Source organism: Drosophila willistoni (genome assembly GCF_018902025.1).
Source record: "Drosophila willistoni isolate 14030-0811.24 chromosome XR unlocalized genomic scaffold, UCI_dwil_1.1 Seg143, whole genome shotgun sequence".
In the NCBI taxonomy this organism is placed as follows: Eukaryota; Metazoa; Arthropoda; class Insecta; order Diptera; family Drosophilidae; genus Drosophila; species Drosophila willistoni.
The window spans coordinates 7,076,745-7,084,535 of record NW_025814056.1 but is presented as its reverse complement, the minus strand read 5'-3'; positions in this window follow the sequence as shown (position 1 = coordinate 7,084,535).

The window sequence follows — 7,791 nt, the reverse complement described above, 5'->3', positions numbered from 1 at the left end:
GAAATCGGCTTGACTTGATGCGTAGGTAAATATTTTTTCTCTCTTCTCTTACAAATATTTGCTATTCGCGTTTTGCTTGTACATGTGGAAATAAAACATGCAGAGAAAAACAAAAAGAAAAAAAAAAACATAAAATGAAGGCACGCGACTTTGTGCCAGAGCCAAAAGTATGCAGACAATGTGCAAACAAGCTACACCCATACCCACAATCATAGCCCGACCCGCCCACACACACTGGCACACACACACACATACACAAAAGCATAGAGAAGCACAGTGCCAACATGGAGCTGATAAATTTACATATATATATAAATGTGTGTGTGTAAGTGTGTTTGTGCACTACATAACCAACAACATTGCAAAAACTAATTTTCCATCGACAAAATAAAATGCAAGTCGAGTGGTGGATGGGTGAGTGGGTGTTGGTCTGGCCATGGCCGGGATGGGGAAGGGGGGGGTGGGAGGGCTTGGATAATTTTTAGCTCGCGCTTTTAGTTGCGCTCTCGGGAAGCCTTTTTGCCAATGGCTTTTGTAAATGTGCAAAATGTTGTAACAAACAAAAACAAAATGGCTGGCATTGGGTTGCGGTGCTGCGTAATGGTATTGATGCCTCACACACACAAACACACAAGCACACACCTACGAGGCGGAACCCCGCATCATATGCATCACATATTTGAGTCTATTAAAAATGCGTTTAAAATGTTTTCTGTGGTTTTACGGTTAAATTGTTAAATTCAAATAAAATTGATTTTTGTACAAGGAAGCCAGCTAACCAGCCAAACCAGCCAGTCAGATAGCCAGCTCTATGTAATTCTCTCCCTTTTTTTTTATTCCCTCCCCAGCCCCTTCCAATTGTCAGTGTATGGGGTTTTGTTTGAATGTGTGTTACAAGCGTTTATTGAAAATGTTTTCCATTTGCTACGCCAAGTTGCATAGTTGGCAAATTAAAACTGTTTCGTTTATTGTCGAAAAGATGATTTTTGATATACCCTATAATATGAACAAATTGAGAAAAGAAAGTAGGTGACCCGAATATATAAATGAAATGGACTAACTTATTAACTTTAATTAAAGTTAATAACGTGGCCTAGTTTTAATTTATATATACATACATATATCTAGGTAGTGAGAAGTCTGAAATATCGGTAGCTTAATATAGCTTGTTCCTTTAAACAAACTCGTAGTTGTAAGAAATTTGTCAGTACTCAAGAATTAAGCCAACATTTGCTACATGATAATAGTACTCGAAATATGTTTCAATTGCTCCAATGCTGAAGTAAATTGGAATTGGAATATTCAACTTATGTTCTTAAGTTTTGTGGCGTAACACAAAAAAACTGATTGTATTAAAATACGATAAATATAATTTTTTGGTATTTTTATTTTTCATAATCTCATGCCAATTACCTCGCTTTAATTACTAAAATGTACATAAGTATTTAAATATTTACTCAAATCAAATAGTTAAATGATTTAAGCATTGAACGATCTATAAAGGGGAATTAAGCTGAATTTGCTCGCAAAAGTATGCAAAAAGAAGTTAAAGAATTCGCTTTTTGAAACATACGAAGAAGTTTTGGTAAATTTTCTGGATAAAAAAAGCCTTAAATCAAACATTGCTTGTAGACAATTTTTAAGTTATTGGGCACACGATACGGTATAAATTTTTTGTAAAGCCAATTAAGGAGCAAAGTTTCCGTATAACCTAGTCCTAGATCCGCCTATGATTTAAGTTGACATATTAGTGAATGGATCCTAATTACATCCAATAATGCAATAATTTGGTGTTTAAGTCAACAAGGACATATCGAACACTTTGTGAGATTTTGATCTGACTCTCTGTTTTCATTTCAATTCTACTTCCTACGCTAAGGTACGAAATTCGCATATGCATTTGAATTCATCAATTAATAATTAATAATTTCATCAAACACCTTAAAAAAGAAAATCAAAACTTACTTGTACTTTAGATTCCAATTTGCATCAATTAAAAATCTAAGATAATTAAGAAGTAATTTTAGTCACAAGGGACATAGTCACATAGAACTTTGGAGTGTTGTGGTCTAAGGGCAGCTGGACGTGAGTTTAACGGGCAAAGTGTCACCTGTCGCTGTCAACGACTTTAACGGACCGATAACGACTAGTGAAAAGAAAGTGGAACGAACTTATGGGCGATTAATTCGCATCAAAGCGGCAGCTGCAGCTTTTCTTTCAAACACGCATACAAATGTAAAAGTAGAGTAAAGTAAAGTGTATGTGTGGCTGTGTGTGTTTGTGTGTGTGTGTATGTGGGAAAGTATCTCCGTTTTGGAAAAACATGCAACGTAATTTCCATGTGGGTAACCAGCAATTTCTGGCATGTAACATTTTTCAACATCAACAACTCCAACAATATGGCGACCAACCGAATGAATGCAACAACGTGGAGCAGTCGAGCGCAAACACTACAAGAAAAATTGTAAGTGAAGCGAATAAAATATTATTTTCTAATGCTCGAAGACACAAACAAAGCCAGTCGAAGGAATGAAAGGCAACAAAAGCAAGGACCCCCATAGTCAGAGTCAGTGCCAAGAGTCAGAAATTCAGAGATGTTAGGGGGGGAAAATGAGAGATGAGAACTGTGAAAAAGGAAAGGCGAAATGCTAAAAAGAAATCAAGAAAAATTGTTTAGTGCCTGCCAGGGTCCTTATGGTGAAAGGAGATGAATGCTAGCTGGCTGACTGCCTTGCCTTGCCTTGCCACTGCTACTACTTGGGCTTAATCCATCTTAGTCTAGTCAGGACAAGGAGACTTTCAGGCAAAACAAAAAAAAATGAAATGGAGGAGCGAAATGTAAACAAAAAAAGAAAAAAAAACCAAATTATTGTGCAGCATTTGTTCGTTGCCTTTGTTTAAAGCGAACCATTTCTTTTCTGCGTTTTATTTTTTTTTTTTTTGCACTTCTTTCGCTTTTTTGTGTGTTCATGTGAAAGAGCCTTAAGTTATGCTACATTTTTTTTCGGTTCCTTCATTTCTTTCTATTTTGAGCAATATTTTTTGTGTGCTGTTGCTTCTTTTCGTTTATTTTTTTTGTAATAATGTTGCCTTGCAGCGCCAACGCGGCAAAATGAAATGAATTGTGAAAAATGTGCTAAGGCTCTGAGGACTCTCTTTCTCCAGTGGGTTGGTTGTTTGGATGGGTGGATTGGTTGGTTGGTTGGTTGGCTGGCTGGCTGGCTGGTTGAATGGTTGGGTGCTTCGCTTTTGAACTCAATTACATAAGCGCAGCAGTAGTAGAAGAATCGTGCACACACAGTTTGGCAGTTTGTAATTTTCAGCAAATGGCAAGTCACCAGGCTACTGGAGGTCCCTCTCTGATGCCCCAATAAGGCCTGCGGAGGTGGTAGAGGGGTTCGGTAGGTGGGGTGTGGGGGGAGGTAGACCATTGAGTCCTGACTGGGTCTGGCACCGAAAAATCACGTAAAATGTCAAATTGCTAAACGTCAAGAAAAACGGCGCGTTTGTTTTGTCATTCCCGCTTCCATCTCTTCCCCCCTCCCCCCCCCCTACGCTTTCACTCCGCATTCGTCTTATCTCTACTATTTTAACGCGCAAATATTTTTTCTTCTTTTGCCAAACCCCACCCCTCCATCTTCTCAATTGCTTCCATTCTGCATGCCCCATTCTCAATTCCCATTCTCGTCCTCAGCCATTCAAAGCACACAGCAAAAATGCCAACAATCCAAAGTTGAGTTTTCTTTGGAATTTGTTGGCGTTCGTTCGTTTTTTTTTTTTGTTCTTCTCTTCTTTTTCTTTTCTTCTGTTCCTTTCAGGTTTTATTTTATTTTTTTTTTTATTTTTATTCTTTCTTCCTTTCTGTTTTTTTTTTCTTCTTTTTGACATCTCTGCTGCTGCTGCTGTTGCGGGGGAGGCAACATGCGCGCGCCACAATGACAATTGCTTATTTGTATGTGTGTGTGTGTGTGTGTGTGGGTGGGTGGGTGGGTTTGGGTGGATGGTTGGTTGCTTGGGGGGGGGGTGTGAGCGGTTCTGTGTGTGTCCGTGGGGGTGGCACTGCCACAGTTAACATGTAACTTCAACGTCAAGTCAAACTGATGTTGTCCTCGTCGCCATTTTGTTTTCGGCTGACGGTTCTACGTGTGTGTGTGTGTGTGTGGGTTTTTTTTGTACCCCAAAGCGCTGCCCTTGTCTTCTGGTTCTTCTCTTTTACTTCTCCTCCTCCATCCTCCACCCTCCATCGATGGCGTCGTGTGTGTGTGTGTGTGTGTGTGTGTGCGTGTTTGTTCGGTTACGTTCTGCTACGCATTCCGTTGGTATTTTACCATTAATACTTGTCTACTTAACGGTAAATTACAGACATTAAACGCACACACACACACATTCACGCACACACCGATTCACCCATCAAGATATACCCAGGCATAAGGACAAGTGTAAGTGTATGTGTGCGGGGACACTCTGGTCCTCTGAGTGTTCACCCCCTGTCCCTGGTACCATTTCGTTCTGTTCTTATTTGTTGTCAGTACGCGTCAAACATTTGAAAACATTTATTTTTGCTCCATATACAACAACAGCAACATTCAAACTCGTAAAGCTTCTCTTTTTTGCCAACTGCCAACTGACAGCTCGTCGCCGTTTGCCAGTTTATTTTTTTGCCATTCCATTCCTGCAATTCGGTTTCAGAGTTGCCGCTCAAAGTTAATGTGTGCGTCTGTGTGTGTGTGTGTGTGTGTTGGTGGTAGGGCAGAGGTCCTGGCAATGGTTTTTAGTGACGCATATTCTGGGGGCATGTTGCGTGTCCTGTGATAAATGATGATGCCACCTCACAACCCCCCTTAAAAACACACACCTCTGACAAACCCTCACTTCCAAAAGGCATTTATGTAGTTGTCGATGCCCTCTTCTATTTGTCAGCAAATGGGTCCTCTTTTCCACAGCATCGGCAGCATCAAAAAATATAACAATTTACAGTCACAACCTAAAGTGACAAAAAAAACTTCATGGATCATTCTTTTTGTACTTAAAAAAAAATACAATTAATGTAGTAAATTCAAAAATATTTAGCGAACTATAGGTGTGAATCGTCTAATGATTTAGTAAAATTGTCTAGACATATATATTACTTCCATATATGACACTTCCTTTGAAATATTTTAATTACTTTAGCATCTTTGCAATCTCCGAGTTGTTAACTATTTCAATTATTGTTGGTTATTCCACTTCCAGTTGTTTGTCATATGCAACTCAGTAAAAATATGCAGATAGAAAGAACTGATTGAATGACAAAAAATAAACATAATTTGCATGTCACCAATTGGACACCAATGCATATAAAGGTTAGATTTTTGGTTCTTAAATTTAGATATTATTCGAATTTTAAGTAAGGTTAGGAAAGCGTTTTAGTTATAGCTCTTGGTTTATTACTCTAGTGAGATGATGTACTGTAAATTATGTGTACATGGCTTTAAGGGTTTTTTGTAAAAAGTAAATTTTCATACAAAGCCACAAATTTTTGATTCGACAACAAAGGAAAAAACATTTTTACAACTTTCAAATTCAAATTTACACCTTTGGACCCTAAGAAAAAGATGAAGGTCTTTTCGAATCCAATTTAGAGTCAATTAAAAACTGAATTAAGAACCAGAATCCCATTTGGAGGCAAAACTAAAAAAATGAATTTGAGTCTATCGATTTGGCATTATTTTACGACATTAACTAATTTTAATTAGAAGTGAAGTAAATTGAATTTCCAGTTCAGTGAAATTCGATAAAAAACAGATAAATGTATTGAGAAATAGTTTCGTTTACTACTTTCTTTTAGATTTTGTTCTTTAAAAATTTTGACACTGCCTTTGGTTACTTCTTTCTTGGCCAACATTTATTTGGAATAATATGAAATATTTTTGTTTTATCTTTAAGTAAAAAAAAAAAAAGAATCAAATTTAAATTGCTTACAGTCTAATTTTCTTTTTATATATTTAATTCCTTTTCAGTTTTTCCATTAGCCATCCATATGATGATGGGTGGGGATGGGGGCGGGGTGGGGGTGGGTGTTGGAGGTACTGTTGTTTCTTTTGTTGTATTGTAAAATCAACAAAAGTAAAACAATACCAAATATCAAACACACAAAAGCAAGTGTAAGGTGATGCAGGGGCTCTGACTATGGCTCTGGCTACCGCCTCTCCGCTTTCCCTCTCTCTGTCCCTCTCTCTCTCTCTCTCTCTCTCTGGAAAGTCTCGTCGCGACGAGGAGGAGAACTTGTAAAATACTTTTGTGTAACTTTGGCTGAAAACTTTATTTTGTGTATTATATATCCTGTTAACAATATACTTCAGTTTTTGTGCCGTTGTTGCTTCAAAGGCATACAAAAACCCAGGACCAAGACCAGGACCAACAAAAGAGCCAAGAGTCACTTAGCACCGAAACGTGTAATAGTCTGTGTGTGTGTGTGTGTGTGTGTATGCGAGTGCGTATATGTGTATAGGTATGTGTGTGAGTGCGGTTTCCGTTAGCCAACAGCCTTAACTGAGGCTTCAAACTGGGAATGAGGGATAAGTTTGTCTCATACTCGACACTCAATGTTGGATGTTGCCAGCTTTCTTTTGTTTAAATTTTGGTTTTGTGTCAGCAACCACATGAACGCACGCATACACAAAGCTCAACTCTCTGGCAAAAGAAAGTCAAAAGTCTTGAAAAAGTAAGGTATGTCGATGGGAGTAGGGAGTGGAAGAGCAGGCAAACAAACAACCAACCAACCAACCAGCCAACCAACCAGCCAGCCATCCAGCCAACCAGTTAGATTGAGGCGGACAGAAAAACTTTTGCCAAACTAAACAAGTCGTGCACATTTTTTGGTCCGTCTCTGTATGTGTGTGCGTGGGTGAGTGTGTGTGCGTGTTTGTCAGTTTGTCTATATGCGGTTGTAGTATATATGCTTCACACTTCCGTTTCCTGTACTAAGCAATACATATAGAAGTACATACATATGTTAATTTTTCGCTGTCTTGTTCGTTTCGTTTTCTTTGTTGTTTGCCAATTTCCCCTGTAAGAGGAAAATTTGCATTTGGAACCTATCGAACATCAATGAAAATTTGCATATTTTTCCGATTTCCAAAGTATTTAACATCTAAGTAAAAGTACCAATTACAAATGTATTTTGTATATATAATTCAATATTTAAGTGCAAATCAGGTTACCAAAAAAAAAAAAAAACAAAAAAAACAAACAATTTGTTTGCCTCATATAGTACCTACAGGTAAAGTCTATCTATTAGTAAGTTTACATATTAATTTAGTTATTAATTATCAAAATTTCATGAATTAATCTAATTACCTTTGATTTGCTGAGATTTAGTTAGTGGATCATTTCCTATCCAATCTTTAAGGTAAATTTTCGTTTGTCATAATTAAACTGCAAAATCTGATGTTTCGAACGCATCAAACGATAAAGGACTTAAAAATAAAGGCAGAGGATTTTTAAATTTTTTAAACCGATTTTGGAGCCGTCCGATACTGAATATATTAAGATGAAATTGATTCAAATAGAACACTAACCCTAACAACAATTTGTATGCTTTATCCACAGGGTGTGAGAATTGTTTCTGTTCTATTTTAACTGTGCGTGTGTGTGTGTCTGCCCCTGAAAGTATGCTGATGTCTTAGTTTATGCGTGGATGCTTTAAGCTATATTCATTTTGAAACTTTTACACAAATCACTGCCATGCAACAAAAGCCATAAATACCAAATTGACACTATTACACGCCCATTTGGTATAAACGCCCCCTT